Genomic DNA, 17964 nt, shown 5'->3' with positions numbered 1-17964 from the left:
TCGTGACTTAATCATTTCACAAAGGACTCCACCTCTTAATGACATCATCTGGGGGTTTAGGTTCCCACAGAAGGACCCTGGAGGGACACAGCAGATAGTGATGCTCACATCCAATGCAATCGCTACATGATCCCTTTGAGGAATGATGGTCCCTTATCAGGCATGGGACATTCGCCTCTTATTGGCTGGTTGGTTGGCAGTATCAAGGTGAGTCTAGGTGAGTGAAAGTCCATGCCGTTGGGCCCAGTTACAGCTTTATGTTTTAATGGGTATTAAACTGGGGAGTTTCATCAGTGCAAACCGTACTCAACCATTGCAAGTACCCATGGTGGAAGTACCAAGTTAATCACCTGTCATCGTGTGCTAGTTGATCTCTTTGAGGAATACTGGTGGTGAGCTTTAGAGGCTGGCTAATGTCCCCTGACCTAGATATTCTGTCTACTTAGTTATGTGGTGCATCTTCTATGGTGGTTGCTCTTGGATGGACCTTCACCCTCCACACCTCCTCTCATCCACATCCACTTGTCTCTTTGCCAGACTTCCTTATTTCTGACATTCCCATCCTTCTTTCTCAAGCCTATGACCTACCAATCAAGTCATATCCTGTACCTCAGGGCAACCTGAGCAGGAACATTGAGCAGCAGGGTCTGTTCCCAGCTGGCATCCACTGGGCCAGCCCACCTGTGAACCATGCTCTGCTTTTTTCCTTCTTTCAGTTGATCATAAAGGATTCTCACCTTCCACATGGGCACCCTACATGCAAGCTATAGGAGAGGTACCAGAGCTATGTGGTTGGGGGCATGGGGTCTGCGTGCTTGTGTAATTTACTTGTGCTGGTGTCCTCATTCTTGCTCAGGTTCAGTCCCAGTTATGTTCCTTGCCTCTTGGAGAGCTGCTGGGATCACCTGATTTTGTAAGTTAGCAAGTCTGGCAGAACTGAGCTCAGGGTGGGCAGTTTTGGCTGCATCAACATTGATAACCATGGTCAGCTGTTCCATTTCTCCTAGAGACCAGTGGCATTTCAGAAGCCCTTTTGCAAAAAGTTTATAATAATCTTATGTGGGTGACATGGACCCACATAAGAACCCTATTTATCTACAAAATCCTATTTTCCACAAAATGCACATAATTTCTTCAAAGACATCTTTAGTACCACAGTTGTATGCCCATATCAGCCAACAGTAGTGTTTGTACCATGGTGAACCTGCTTTCCTATTATGGAGTAGTTTTTTTTTTTTTCTCTTTTGCTTGTGGTACTGAAGATTGAACCCAGGGGCATTTTACCACTGAATGACATCCATTATCCTTATTTATTTGTTTGTTTATTTATTTATTTTTGCTGCCAGAGATTGAACCCAGAAGCATTCAACCACTGAGGCATATCCCCAGGCCTTTTAATTTAATTTAATTTAGGTACCAGGGATTGAACTCAGGGGGCACTGAGTCACATCTTCAGTCCTTTTTTTTTTTTGTATTTTATTGAGAGACAGGGTCTCAATGAGTTGCTTAGCGCCTCACCATTGCTGAGATGGCTTTGAACTTGTGATCCCCCTGCCTCAACCCCTGAGATTATAGCTGGGATTATAGGCATATGCCACCACTCTGGGTCTACATTGTTCTTCAGGATGTTCCAACAGAGCCTTTTGGCCTACATTATATCAGAGGACAGGAAAGACAACATAGGCAGGGGTAGGTGTTGGCAGTCACAGAATATGATCATAATTGTATACTTTTTTCCAAAAAAAAAAAGTGAATGAAGTTTTTTCCTGATTCTCCTTGATAGAGAAGGAAAAGAAAGCATTCACTAGATCCATGACCACAAACCATGGATCTGAGTCTGTGTTAATCAGCTTTAGCAAAGATACCACATCTGGCACAGCAGTTTCAAGCAGAGGCTACTGCTTATTAAGTTTGCAGTAGTCCATTTTAATCCTTTGGGATCTGTTTGATGTTTGCAGGGACCAGATGGGTAAATTTAATAAAGATATAAAGGAGACCACTATTCCTGCCGTGTTCTGTTTACCACCTCCATAGCTGAGAATCAGCCACCCTGCATGGTTATCCATTGGGATAATTGAACCCGTCTTGCTTCTAATGTTTAGGGGGTGCCATTTGGCCTTTATTATGTAAGGATCCTAGCATCCTCATTGCTTTCAGGGAGTCTAGTTCTACAACACCAGCTCTGGTCTACAGAAGACTGCAAGCCACATTGAGCCTCTCGATGATGGTGGTGTCCCTCTCACCAGAGATTTCTTTCTTTCTTTAAAAATTCATATATATATATATATATATATATATATATATATATATATATATATGCTGTAACTGGACACAATATCTTTATTTTATTTATTTATCTTTATGTGGTACTGAGGATTGAACCCAGGGCCTCGCACGTGCTAGGCAAGTGCTGTACCGCTGAGCCCCCACCCCAGCCCCAACCAGAGACTTCTTATCTCTTTAATAAAAGGATTTGTCCTTCAGGTCCTCCTATGAAAGATAATTATATAGTAGGTTTTTCAGTTTTTCACAGTGTCTTAGTCTGTTTTCTGTTGCGACAATAGAACACCTGAGACTGGGTAAACTTTAAAGGACAGAGATTTATTGGCTCCTGGATCTGGAGGTTGGGAGGCCCAAGAACACGCACTGGAAGAGCTTCATGCTGCTTCCACTCACGGCAGAAAGTGGAAGGGCAGGCAGGCGCCTGAGGAAGACACACGCAGGAGGGACTCGCAGTTGCTAATCCAGGCCCAGAAGGGCAAGAACTTACCCCTGTGAGAAAGGCATTCATCTGTTTTAATGACCTAATCACCTCTTAAGGCTCACCACCTCTCAGTGCTGTTATATTGGGGACCAAATTTCAACATGAGTTTTGAGCAGGCAAACCACATCTAAACGATGGGACACAGCATGTCCACTCCTGCAGGCTCACGTCTCTTTATTTAAATTTCTTCCATAGCAGCTTCAGCTTTTGTATCTCACTTAGTGTGAGCCACGGCTTTCTCCCCAAATCATCTTAACAGTGTACTAGAACCATCTTTTGGGATCTTCACTGGGGTCCATTAGCAGAACTACCTCCTATTAGTACACTCTCATTTCCCCAAACTTACACACCACTTTCCTCTTTCCTGCCCCCTCCCATACCCAATCCCATTCCACAACAGCATCCTGGCTTCTGCCAGTGTGTGTCCACTAGTTCCTGTAACTCCTTCAGACACAGACCCTGAATCAGGCGGGAGTCCAATCAAGGGTCAAACAATAACAAACAACAACAATAACAACAACAACAAAGTACTGCCAAGGGGAAGTTTGATAGTAAACTAGGTATGATAGGAAATTAGAGCAATGAAGGATTGGTTAGGAAAAAATAACGGGAACTCACACCTGTAATCCCAGCGCCTCAGGAAGCTGAGGCAGGAGGATCATAAGCTCAAAGTCAGCAATTTATCAAGGTCCTAAGCAACTCAGGGAGACCCTGTCTCTAAATAAAATATAAAAAAGGGCTAGAAATGTGGCTCAGTGGTTAAGCACCCCTGAGTTCAATCCGTGGTACCAAAAATAAAATAAAAAATAAAAGGAACTCTAAACAATTTAGGAAGAGCAAAATCTAGGAACAGCTCCTACTCATAATGCTGAGAGAGCACTCAAGGAAGAAGCCATCCCAAGGATGAGCCTAGATCTTGTCAGGACAGGGTCAAGGCTCCATGGATGGCAAAAAGTCACTATGGAGCTAAACCTATCTGCCCTGTAGAACTCACCAGAAACCCACCCTCTAGGGTGCCTGGGAAAGCCCTGGGCCGACAGGGCTGTTGGCCAGCCGGCGCGGCTGCCTGCCACACACTAGGGCTGGCCAGCGGAGAAGCTGCCCATGCTGCAGGAGCTGGGGGTGAGTAGGCCACAGGAACCCGCCAAGAGTCTAGGAAGGAAAGCACTTTCCTTCTGCCAAGTTTCTCCGGTCGCCTCTGATGACAAAGCTTGACATCATGCCAACTGATGGAGGAGAAATACTTAGAGGGTTCAGATTCATTTTCACAGAGAAGACAATGAAGGATGTGTTTGGAGCTAGGAGCCAATAAATAAATTAATTAATTAAAATTAATTGATTAAAAGACAACTGGCTTAGTCCTTTACTTCTTTTAGAAGGAAAAAAGAAAAGAAAAAAAAACAAAAACCCGTAGCTGGGTTATGTTGCAACTTGACCCTGGTAGTTGATCTGATGGCAAGGAGCAGGGATGGGGGTGGATCTCAGGAGACGTGCGTTTTTGCAAAGCACAGACTCCTGCATCTCCAATCAAGAGGGGAACATTAGCCTCCTCCAGGGAGGAGTGGACCATGTTGAGAGTGCCAGAGGGTTGAGGGAGAGCTGGGATTTTGTGGATTTAGATGTTCCCATCCCTAATCTCAGGGTCCCACCCCTCCCAGCCAGGGCCCTACTCTTGTCATAGCAGGTTTGCAGTAGAGGAGAATTCAGCTCTCTCTGTAGTCTTGCTGCTCCTAATTATGTTCCAGGCCTGGTCCTCGACTTTTCTGCCTTCTGGCTGCAGGAGATGAATTTCTCCTTGTATACTACAAAGCAGCCGCACTAATTCCATTGTTGGACAACAGATTGCCACAGATGGCAGCTAAAAACAACATCTATTTATTATTATTCTCATATAGTTCCAGGGGCCCAGAGCCTGAGCAGGCTTGACTGGGTTCTGCTTAGGGTATCTGGTTAACCATGCCATAATCAAGGGAGCAACATCCATCACTTTAACAGATTCCAGGAACTTAGGGTATAGAATCCTGGAGAACCGTTTCTAGAATTCTGCCTACCCCAGTCTACCCTCTGGCCCCAAAAGATTCTCATCCCCTCCCCATCAAATGCAAAATACATTCTCCTTGGGCTGGGGCTGGGGCTCAGTGGTACTTGCCTAGCATGTGTGAGGCACTGGGTTTGATCCATAGCCCCGCACACAAAAATAAGTAAAATAAAGGCATATATATATTATTTTTTTCTCCTCTTCTCAAGATGCCCAAGAACCTCATCCAATTTCAATATCAATTCAATGCCCCAAATCCCATCTATATATCATGAGCTCAAAAGTCCAAAATTTTGTTACCTGAATCAAGCGCAGATGAGTCTTAAGTGCATCTCCCAAGCACATTCCTTCTCCAGCTATGAGCCCATGCAATTAAAGAAAAAGAAAAAAAAAAAAAACTATAGACCCTCTGAGAGTTTTGATAGACAATAGTGGGATAGTGTTGGGCACAGTGGCTCACGCCTGTAATCTCAGTGACTGGGACAGGAGGATTGCAAGTTTGAGGCCAGCCTCAGCAACTTAGGGAGACATTGTCTCAAAAAAAAAAGTAAATAATTAAAAAGAAAAGATAAAAAAGGCTGGGGATGTGGCTTAGTGGTGAAGTGCCCCTGGGTCAATCTCTATTACTTAAAAAAAAAAAAAAAAGCCATCGGATGCAATTATATTTAATTCAACAAGGGAGAAATGTCACCCATCCAAAACGGTTTTTAAATGCAGTTGAACAAGTTCCATTAGGCTTGAAGGAAAAAAAATCAACTCCATTTAGGTTTCAAGACCTGGAGAATGATCTTTTATGGATCTTGACTCTGCCCTCTGGGCTCTTGGGGCCACCCTGAGTCATCTTTCCTTTTTCATAAAAGATACCACATGTTTACACGGAGTTTGATCAACCTGCTTCTTGCCAGTAAAATTTGGGGGAACCAAAAATCTTTCATTTTGTTCTCTATCTCAGTACAGTTCACAGTGTTCCTACTGATATAAAATTTTCAAGGACCTTATGGACTTTGTATAGATTTTGCAGAGATTCACTCCATTAGACAAAAATTTTCTTCCCCACATCTTTCTAGAATGATCCCTTCTTTATATTTGTTTTCTATGGAGAACACTGAGAACAATTTTTTTTTAATGGGGCTGGTCATCAAGCCCAGGGCCTTACACATACCAGGCAAGCACTCTATCTCTCAGTCACATCACCAGTCCCAAGGATGACCTCTTGTGAGCTTCCTAGAACCCTGTGGTTTAATGAATAAGATCTAGGCGGACTATCCTCAGTAGAGGTTGAATCTCATTTCCCCAAATTCAAATGTTGAAGTCCCAACACCCAGTTCCTCAATGTTACCTTATTTGGAAATAGGGTGATTGTAGAGATAATTCGTTAAGATGAAGTCAAACTGGAGTAAGTTTGGGCCCTTAATTCAATGGACTGGGGTCTTGTAAAAAGAGGCAATTTGAACACCACAAGGGGAGTCTCATGTGAAGGTTAAGGTTGGAAGGATGCTTCTACAAGTCAAGGAGCTTTAAAGATTGCCCGTGAACCACCAGAGGTGAAGGGAGTGGCATGGAGCAGGTTCTCATGGACTCCAGAAAGGACCAATCCTGCCCCTGCCGCCATCTTGATCTTGTACCTGAAGTCTTCAGAATTATGTTAAGATGGTACATATTTGTTATTTAAGTCACCCAGTTTGTGATACTTCATGATGGAAAACTTATGAAACTAATAACAACTTTTAATTTCTTCTGACTTTTTAAAAAATATTTTAGTTGTAGATGCACACTTTATTTTATTTCTTTATTTTTATGTGGTGCTGAGGATCGAACCCAGTGCCTCACATACGCTAGGCAAACACTCTGCCCCTGAGCTACAGCCCCAGCCCTTCTTCTGACATTTTCATCTGAGATTTCAGAAAAAAATTTTGTACAGCCCCACACTTGCTCTTATCGCTAAGCCAGTTTGAGGCAGCTTTTTTTCTGAATTTTAGTATCTTTTACAATCTGGCTAAGAATTTCCCAGATCAAGTTCTAACTGCTTTTGGTCTAATAGGTTTTTTCCTCCATTTGTTTCTCCCTTCTTACACTTTACTACAAGCAGCAAAAAGAAACCAGATTTTGCCTAGAAAATCCCCTTGGCTAAACATCCAAGTGCATTGCTTATGAACTTCATTCTCATTTTTTTTGTTTTGCAGTAGTGGACATTGAACCTAGGGGTACTATACCAGTGTGCTAGCCCACTGATAATGGGCCCTATCTATTCTTAGCCCTATCCATTCATTTATTTATTTTTGGTACCAGGGATTGAACCCAGGGGCACTCAGTCATTGAGTCACATCCCCAGCCCTATTTTGTATTTTATTTAGAGACAGGGTCTCACTGAGTTGCTTGGCACCCCACCATTACTGAGGCTGGCTTTGAACTCCTGATCCTCCTGTCTCAGCCTCCCAAGCTGCTGGGATTACAGGCATGTGCCACCACGCCCAGCATTATTTATTTATTTATTTATTTTTATTTTGAGACAGGGTCTTGCTAAATTGCTGAGGCTGGCCTTGAACTTGCCTTCCTCCTCCTGCCTCAGCATCTGGAGTGGCTAGGTTTACAGGTGTCTGTGCTATGCCTACCTTAAATTCCGTTTTCCATACAGGAGTTAGGCAAAATTCTGATAAGGTTGCTGCTGCCACTTAACAAAAGTCCCCCTCCTGTGGCTTCCAACAGCCACCTGTTCCTCACGTCTCCTAGGCTCTCACAGCTTGTCAAGACAGCCTTCTACTGATGGACCATTCCTGGAGACTGAGGCTTTCTCTAAGGCAATTTAGGATTTCTGCAAATTCTATAGAATTTATAATCCTCATGTCTTCTGATCAACAGTATTTTCAGTGTCCATATTTTTACTGAAGTTCTATTGAAGGAATCTAAGTATTTTCTATCAAACTTCTCAAAATTCTTCCAGACTCCACCCACCTGTCCAATTCTAAAGCCATTCCCCCCGCCTTTTTTTTTTTTTTTGTACTGGAAATGAACCCAAGGGTGCTTTATCACTGAACTACATCCCACAGTCCTTTTTAATTTTTTTTAAAATTTAAGACAGGATCTTGCTAAGTTGCTTAAGGCCTTGATAAATTGCTGAGGAGGCTGGCTGGCCTTCAACCTGTAGATCCTCCTGCCTCAGCCTCCCAAGTCACTGGGATTATAAATTTAACTGCCATTCTCACATTTTTAGATGTGTGTTATGTCACCTTGTTCCAAGATCCCACATCTGTTTTAGTTGTCTATTGCTGTGTAACAGGGGTCACAACGGTGGCAGTGAAATGCTGGGAGCCATTAGCCAAGTAGGTATGACAATTTCCTTGCCAAGGTACCCCATGTTGCTGACATTTTGCAGTGACATTGAATGTAGTTGACCTTGCTCAAGGACCAGGGCGGATTAGGGTGTTCCCGGTTTAACATAATTGGGTTTAGGGCGTTCCCAGTTTAGGTTCCAGGTTTAAGGTTTAAGATTATTCCTGCTGGGAATAGGGCGTATCCTGCTGCCTGAGTTCCCCTTGAGTTCTCACGGGATTCAGACAGTATATTTTGGGAGACTGAAGCCCAGTGGAGGTGAATTTGGGAGAGAACGTGGATTTGGGCAGAGAACGTGGATTTCCCCAGAACGTGATTGTAGACGGCTGGTGTGAGTTCGGGAATAAAGAGTTGCTGTTTGAATCTACAAGCTGTGTGGTGGCTCGTGATTGTGTGCCCAGCCAGACTGCGGCAGTGAAACCTGAGCAGTTTCACTCTTGCCTTCAACTAGAGAATGAACCATCACAGCCCTTCATCATCTTCCTCTAAAGCATCAAGAAGAGCCTTGGACTAGCTGAGAATTAGTACTTCCTTCATCTCAAGGGTCTGTGATATGGCAGCTCAGTGCATCCCCAAAGGCCAACCACTCAGTCTGAATCACGGTCCTTCAGTTGGCAGGGCGCTCAGCTCTGCCCACTAGTGGTGATTCAGAGTCTCGAGTGTTTGGTCTAAACCCCCACTTTGGAATCCGTGAACCACTCCTGGCACCAACCAAGGTGCCCCAGCAGATTTCCAAGGCACTGGCTCCAACACTGAGAACTCAAACCTGGGGGGTGAAGGAAGAGGACTGGCAAAGGATGGAGTCGAGCTGAGATGCTGTCACAACAAGGACCAAGGATGACCTCACAGGCGTTCAGGAAAGGCTCCTCCAAGGCAAAGCTCTCCATCAACCAGTCAAGGATGTGGCTGCCCCTGGGGAGGGGAGGAGACCATCTTCCTGAGAGCAACTGCTGGGGAGGTAAGGCCAAGAGTAAGCCATGAGCAGTTGGTGCAGTGCCCCATCACCCCACTATCCTGGTTGGCTTTGGGTTTTTTGTTGTTGTTGTTGTTTTGGGTACCAGGGATTGAACTCAATCATGAGCCACATCCCCAGCCCTTTTTATATTTTGAGACAGGGCCTTGCTAAGTTGCTGAGGCTGCCTTTGAACTCATGATCCTCCTGCCTTAGCTTCCCAAGCCACCGGAATTACAGGCATGTGCCACAGCAACTGGCTCATGTGTTGTTGTTTTTTGTTGTTGTTGTTGTTTGTTTGTTTGTTGTATCTTCCGATAGTTATTATTTTTACTTTTTATTAGTTGGCTATTGATGCACAACAAATTACCCACAAAATGGAGCGGCTTCCTGACAGAGGTCCACTTTATGCTTTGAATATAGCCCTTGCTGCTCTGCCACTGTGACTTATTTTTAAAAGGACATGTTTCTCTTGCCTTCTCCCTCCTCCTTCCTAATCTCGCCCCCTCCCTAATCTCAGGGGAAACAGCATTGCCTTTCTTCCCCATGCTAGGAGGCGTTATCTGCCCTTGAACACACACATACCACAGGAAGGAAGTAATCCAGACTTTGGGGATGGCAACACCAGATCTCAGAAATGACTACCTCCCCAATTAACAAGTGAATTCCAACTCCAGACAGAACACATGGAATGTAGCCTTTGCATCACCTCTTTAAAAACCATCTGTTCCCCGGGATGGGCAGAGAGTCACAGCCTCTGGGACAGGAGTCCCTTGTGCTTCTCCTTTGTTAGCGAAGCAATAAAACTTAACTTTTTCCCTTTTTCCCAAAATTGTGTCATGTTATGGGCCCCAGGGACGAGGACCAAATTTTCAGCTTAAAACAACAAACACTTGTTGTTGTCTCATAGTTTCTATTGGCCATGAATTTGAACTTGGCTCAGCCTGTGTCTGCCATCAAGCTCCTGCCCCAGATACCTCCAGACTCTGTTGTAGCTGGAAGCTCATTTCCAGTTTTTATCTGGTGTGACCGCTAGCAGACCTCAGAAGGTCCACTTCCAAGTTCACCTACAGGGTTGCTGGCAGGCTTCAGTTCTACAGCATGTCCTCCATCGGCTGTCTGTGTCCTATGACATGGCAGATGGGGACAGGAGAGTAAGAAACCACATCTGAGAGTGTCTTTCTAACTTCATCGTGCCAGTGACATACCATCTGTGTGTGTGTGTGTGTGTGTGTGTTTTACCGAGGATTGAATTCAAGGGTACTTTACCAATGAGCTACACCCCCATCCCTTTTTTAAAAACATATTTTGAGTCAGAGTCTCCCTAAGTTGTCCAGGCTGTCCTCAAACATGCCATGCTCCTGCCTCAGCCTCCAGAGTTCTGGGATTAACAGTGTGTGCCACCACTATCGCCTCTGACATATTGTATTTGTCAGAAGCAAATCACTAAGTCCAGCCCAGAACAAGCACGGTGGGGGCGGGATTACACAAGGGTATGAATACCAGGGGGTGGGGATCACTGGAGATATCCTTGAGGAAGCTGCCTGTGAAATGCCAGATTCGTGGGACCCCAATAGACCTCCAGGAGCCGAATCCGATGCAATCACACAAGAGTCTTTATTGCAAGCTCGAGCCTGGACTGTTTCCAATGCAGCGGTCTCGAGGAGTGAGTCCTGGCCCTTAATTCAGTGAGGATTTATAGTTTTTTTGGGGGGATACTCTATGTGTCACAATATCACACAGCAAATCATTTCACACCTCAGGAAAGTCAAACAACAACTCTTAACATTGATTAGCACATTCATTGGCAGGAACAAGTCAGGTAAGGGTGACTGGTGAGTTCAAGAGGTGGATACATTTGAACTGATTGCTTTAGGCCACAAGGGGTTGCAAGAGTGTATACGCTAAACTGCAGGGTGGCCTAATCATATTATCAATCACAGAAACTACAGGGAGGGCTACCTGGCATTTCAGATATTTTCCCTGTCTCACTCTGATTGGTTGTTGCTATGGTCCGAAATTAGTTCTCAAGCATTCTTCTGGTCTTTTCAGGAACTTGCATTTGCTGAGTCAAGGACGTCTGGTGTCTGGTACAGACAAATGACTCAGCAGGTTAGCTATGTGCCTAGGAATGGGTTTTCCAAGGACAAAGAAAGGGTCATTCCTCCTCCCCTTTGGACAGGACCTGCTCTGAGATAGAGGCTGGTTTCTCAAAAATGGAGTCACATCAGTTTCTCACCTGTCCCCGACACTACCTCTCAAACACTGAGCTGAGCCTTTTACCTGCATCGCTTTCTTTAATCCTCACGAAGACCTGAAGGTAGTTAACAATGATCCCCATCTGCAGGTGTGGAAACAGGCTCGAAGTGGTTAAATTACTTGCTCATAGCCATACCACACACTATTGGGGAGAGAAAAGCCTTAACACAGGTCTGAGAACAAGCCTGCGTGTTTCTAATTCCTTTGCTGAAGTATCTCCTTCAATAACATTTTGGGAAGGATGCAAAGTTGCTGCAGAACAGTGAAGTCAGATCAAGGCTACTGTGTGTCCAGTGCAGGGTGGACTGCAGGGTGGGTTAAGGGCGAGATGCATCAGGCAGCAGGTTCTAAACCAGGCATCTCATAATCTACAAGTTCAAGAATACGGTCAGGAACAGGGAAGAGCACAACAAAAACGTGGTAGAAAGCAGTCCTGAAACGGTTGTGCCATTGGTGAGGGATGCCATGGTCAAGTGGAAACCCTCCTTGACCAACTACAGATTGAAATTGAGGTAAAAAAATAAACTGAATAGGAATAATTTAGCTAAAACTAATAGTTGAGGCCAAAAATGTTAAGCTTCTTATACAAGGTGAAGGAGGACCTAGTTACCAACCTAACTCAGCTCTGACTCCATCTTGACTTTCTGACTTTGATTTTTTTGTCTTTCCGAGTTCTCTTGAGCCTTTCTCTCCTGCAGTCACCTTGGATTTCAGGAACAAGAAGTCTTATGACAAGAGTCAAAACTATGCCCTAGGCAAGATCAACTTTCTTAACCTGACAAGACCTGACAAATCCTGAGATAAGGATGGACAGACCACCCCTATCAAGAGCACCTGTGCTGGCAGCTGTGCAAACCCTCCAGCCCTTGCCCTCACTTCCCTTCCTAGAAAAACCTCAAAGTCAATGTTAACCCTTCAAAGGCGGATAACCCTGTCCTCCTGGTAGACTTACATTGATTAAAACTTCTTTCCCGCCGTTCCCCATTATTTTCCATTTGGTTTTTGGTGGGGTGAGTGGTCAGACCGGATTTGTTGGATCCCCAGAGTCGCCTCTGACCTAGGACTCCAGTAATGAAGGGTCTGCACAAAGATCTCCATGTTAGAACAAAATCTGTGGGCTAATTTTTTTTTTTTTTTGGTACTAGGGATTGAACCTATAGCCACTTTATCACTTTATCACATCCCCAGTCCTTTTTTTTTTTTTTTGAGACGATCTCACTAGGTTGCATAGGCTGGCTTCAAACTTGTGATCCTCCTGCCTTGGGCTCCCAAGTCTCTGAAAATATTGGCACGTACCTCCATATCCCACCGAGTTATCTGCTACTGCATAACCAACTATTCCAAGCATTAGTGGCTTTACAAGAGCAATTGGCGTCTGGCGATTTTGTGGGTTGGCTGGGCAGTTACTCTGCCAATCTTACCGAGGCTCCTAAGCATGCAATTAGTTGTTGGAACTGCAGAGCTGCAGGGTCTGAGATATCCCTGCCGACGTCTGGGACTGGCAGGGACACTGAGAACTCTCATTACTTGGCCGTCTCGCATGTTCCAGGGGAATAAAGTCAGAGGCTGCAAAGTGTCTTGTCCCACAGGTTCCAAGATTTGCACATCAGTTTTGCAATATTCTATTGGTAAAAGAAGTCATCAGCCAGCTGGGCACAGTGGCACACACACACCTGTAATCCTAGCGGCTCAGCTGGCTGAGGCAGGAGGAGCCACAAGTTCAAGGCCAGTCTCAGCAAATTAGCAAGGCTCTAAGCAACTTAGTGACACCCAGTCTCAAAAAATAAAAGGGGCTGGGGATGTGGCTCAGTGGTTAAGCACCCCTGGGTTCAATCCCTGGTACAGACAAAAAAAAAAAAAAAAAAAAAAAGACACCAGGGTAGCCTAATCAAGGGTGTGGAGATGGCCAGGCCTTTTACCAGAAACTTGGTGGAAGGGGCAAGGACACCACACAAAAGGGTTTGGACACAAGGAGGTGTGGCTCATCATAAATCACTATTATGATGATATACCTTGGAGGCCTTGAAAAGAGAGTTTATGTGTATATTTCAAAGAAGTGGCTATAGTTACCTATAGTGATACCAGCAGGGGGTTATAGGCCACCTGGAGAAAGGACTACCCTGTGTCTGGGATTTGAAGGCACTAGAGTAAACAACAGCTCATCTGTGCAGGGACTCTCAAGAGTTTGGATGCAGTCAGAAATAGAAACCAGTAAGCCTTAGATATTTTAGACTCCAGGTCAGACTCATTAGTGAGCCTTATTAAAATTTAGTGGCTCATGATCAGCATTTTAAAAAACAGAAAATATCAAACTGTGCATATACAGCTATTTTTCCTTGAAAATTTTTTTAAAAAAATATATATATTTTTTAGCTGTCGATGCACCTTTATTTGTTTACATGTGATCTTGAGAATTGAACCCAGTGCCTCACACATGCTAGGCAAGCACTCTGTCACTGAGCCACAACCCCAGCCCCTTTTCTTGAAAATTTTATTCATTTACATAAATATATAAACTGTGTATGGTGGTGCAAACCGGTAATCCCAGAGACTTGGAAGGCTGAGGCAGGAGGATCACAACTTTGAGACCAATCTCAGCAATTTAGAGGGACCCTCAGTGACTTAACAAGACCCCATCTCAAAATAAAAAATAAAAAGGGCAAGGGATGTGGCTCAGTGGTAAATCATCACTGGGTTCAATCCTCAGTACCCCCCCCCCCCAAAAAAAAAACATTTTAAGGAAATGGGAGCTCAGTGGCACAGTGCTTGCCTACCTAGCATGCAGGAAGCACTGGGTTCAATCCCCACTACTGTCCCCCCCTCCAAAAATAATCACATATAAGTGAATTAGATAGCAAAATATTGGTGAAATATATTTCTGATTAAACTCAGGGCCGGAGTTTGAAAGCACTGATTTAGTTCACACTGAAGAGTATTTACTTGGTACAGATGAGCAATGTGCTAACACATCTCTAGACAGAGATGCAATGGTAATTCTATGATTTGGCCAATTTTGTTCCATTCTAAGAGGTTTCATACAAAGGGAAACTGGAACAATAAGATTTCCTTCCTAAGCACTGAACTCCCTCATTGAGATCCTTAGAAGGAACAAAGCAGGGTGGGTCGTGAGTGGAGGAGCTTGGGACACAAACTAGTTGCTCTCTCATTCAGTGCATTCGTGCCTGTGAGGCGATTACACATTACAAGGGACCACATGGGCCACACTATATTTGATAATTGTTTGTTTATTGTGGGGTTTCCTTCACTGGAAAGCAAGTGTCAGGGAGTAGGGACTGTCTTGTTTACTGCTGAATTCCCAGCAGCAAACATGCAGGATAACTAAATGAATGAATGGTGGCAGGGGTGGGGACAGAAGTCTCATCCCAACTATTTTACAATCACTTCTTCTCATGGACTAAATTTTGTATGCTGTTTGCATCTTTGTTTATTTTTCTTCAAACTGGTTCAGAACCCAAATCCTGATCCTTTCCCCAAGTACTCTTCCCAAGGACATTTTCAGATTATCACTCCAATGGACAGAGTAATGTTAGTGGGACCAGTGAGCACGGAGCTAGGCAGCACTGCAATCGGTCTAGTTTTGGTCAATGGCCTTGAAGACAAGTATTCCCAAAGGACGAGGCAGGGTAGTGGTCTGGGGCCGTCCATAACCATCACAGAGACAATAGTCATTCACTCTAGTAAGGCTTGTAGGATTGTTCATTTTATATTAAAAGGGAAATTCATTAAGCAAGGGAACTAAAAAATGCTCACCAGAAGTAAGGAAGAAATGAAGCAAAGAAAGACACAGGAGGGACATGCTTTTTTTTTTTTTTTACTTTGAACATTAGCATTAAGTTGGTTACCGTACACATCCAAAGGCCCAGCATCTCAGAAAAAAAAAATCATTAAGCGGCACACCTTGTACCAGAGTCTCACAAGAATAAAATATACAATGCTACATTGAGTGGTTAAAAATACACAAAAAGTAGTTTTAACAATCTATAAATTTTTTATACTTAAAATCATGATTGAGTTGAAATAAAAAAGTGCATTTCAATTGCTAAAAAAATAATATTGGTATAGTTAACACACGGGGGAAAATCAGCACACCGAGGGATCTGACAGGATGTGGGGAAACAGATGACCCAGGGAGGCCAGGCAGTGCCAGCCGGTTCAGGAGCCCACCCCACTGCAGTTCCCTTGGGCCAAGCAGCCCTCCTCTCCCTGGTCTTTCCCATCTTAAGAGATCCTGTCCTACCTACCTGTCATTGAAAGACTCCTCTAAACTTCTTTGCAGCATGACAGATACTTTCCCTACACCGAGTCCAACTTGATCTTCAACAGCATCTCCACAGAGAGGTAGGAGAAGGACACTGCCCCATTCTGGACTTGACATAAGTACCCCAGCCAATGGCCTTAATCCTTATGACCTAGCAGGCAGAACAGGGACCAAGCAGCTTCTATTTTGTCAAACTCCTTTGGACAATATTCAACATTCAACAACAAGCTTTGTAAACCTAACGCTAAACAATTCCTGGCAAGCAAACTGGATTTTCTTTTCTTGAAGAAATGAGGGAAAGTGCAAGTGATTTCAGTACTGTTGGGGAAAACAAAATGAAAAACAAATTGCACCTGGGCACCTGATACCTAAACCAATCGCAGCTTCAGTTTCGTTTTTTGTAAAGTGTTGGAATTATAAGTGAACGGACTTGGCAGGGAAAAGGGGGCCAGGCAGAAATCAGTTAAGAAGGCCTTCCCGGGTGTAAATACTTCCCGGCTCAGCAGGGTAAATATTCACAGCCTGGCGTTTTCCCTTAATTGATGACTGACATGTTCCCTATGAAGATGCTACTGCAATGAGCTCAAATGAAACTCCAGGTCTGAGCTGATGAGGGGGGAGAAGCCTCAACACACACCCTACAGAGAGAGCACAGCTGGAGTTTTAAACTAGAGGAGTGCCTGCTGCAGGAAATCTCCCCCACCCTACCTGGACAAGGAGGTCCAAGCTGCTGTTGCTGCAGGTGGGATGTGGAAGAAGGAAATAAGGAGGGTCACCTTCCTGCTGTGCATTCAGCACTTGCAGATCCCTCAAGGCAAGGCTTGTAATCTTGGTCACCACTTAACAAAGACTAGTTAATTGAACTGCCTGACCCACAAGGACCATAGAACTGCGCATCAATCTTTGCTTGCATCATGAAGGCTAAACAACTACTGGTCTTAGTAATGAGGGAAAATGCCTTAAATAATCAAGATACACAAATAAGCACTGAGTCAAGAGACAGCACTTCAGAAAAAGACTTAAAAGGGGATCTTTATAAGCTGAGAATAAAGGTAAAGTACCTTATTGCCCCCTTGTGGAAAGAGCCAGTACTGCATATGCCCATGTCCAGAAATGAATAAAATGCATACTAGAATTATTGGAAGATTGAGAACTCATCTGATTTTCTGAGGCCACATATATACCCTCAAAAATACAACTGTAGAAGTAAACATCAAAACTATGCCACATTGTTTTTCTTTTCGACCCAATGAGGTGAATAATCAAGACATGAAAGATGTTTCTAGGAGGGTTAAGAGTTCTAGGAGGATAAAATACTTTCCACCAACTTTCAACTACAGGGAACCAGTCTCAAGTCTTATGCAGGATGTGTCCTTCTGATCACATGGCCCCTTTTCACCTGTAAAAGGTGGGGAGGAAGTTGTGTTCATTCACAGGAGCCAGACATTCAGAAAGAACTCCTCTTTGGCACATCCAGTACAGAGACAGGCTCTGTGGATCCAACTACCCAATGCAAGTATCAAATTTCCTTCTGAAGTAAGCAAAATCCAGGCTCCATCCTTTTTTTTTTTTTTGGCCCCGTTTCCATTTCCTACATATCCTTTTAAGAATCATTTTCAAGTAATTTGAACATCCCTAATCTTACCAGAGAAGCTAAAATAGCATGAAAGCAACCTGGAGTCGGAGCTGTAGGGACACTTCTCGGGGCAAGAACTCCCTTTGATACTTGCACTAAATGTTTCCTACTGAAGACAAAAAACAAGGCAGCAGTCTGTCTCAAAAGACACGGTTCCTCCAAATGACAGGCAAATATGGCTCTCTATTGTTTTATTGCCTGGGACTCTGGAAAGCAACATATTTTAGACAGCCAGTTGTACTCAAGTAGCAAAATTCTAGGTCAATAATGGGCATTAGCAAGGCAAACTGAAGTGAAAAGAATTTAAAACAATAAACTCGTTACTGATTTCTCTAATACAGAAATCTACCTCTTATATTTTGTAAACTTGTCTTTCCATTCCAAATAGTGAAACCTTTTGATAGCTTGAATTTATTCATTATCGCAATACCCAATTTTCACAACCAATTTTTATGAATAACATACTGTTTATCACCAGCCAACAGGGGCTAAGAATCTAGTAACAGCTACCTTTTTAGACTCCCACCTTATGTGGTTATTAGTCTTGAAAACCTGAATACTAATAACTTTAAGGGAAGAGACATGAGACTTTGGGTCAGAAAGCAAAGATTTTGACCAAGGCCAAAATATTCAATAGTTTTATTTGCTGACAAAATGGAACCCAATTTCTTTCTTTCTTTCCTTTTTTTTTTTTTTTTTTTTTTTT

Source organism: Marmota marmota, unplaced genomic scaffold, assembly GCF_001458135.2.
Source record: "Marmota marmota marmota unplaced genomic scaffold, marMar, whole genome shotgun sequence".
Lineage (NCBI taxonomy): Eukaryota > Metazoa > Chordata > Mammalia > Rodentia > Sciuridae > Marmota > Marmota marmota.
The sequence above is the reverse complement of the archived record's forward strand: the minus strand, read 5'-3'. Positions refer to the sequence as shown.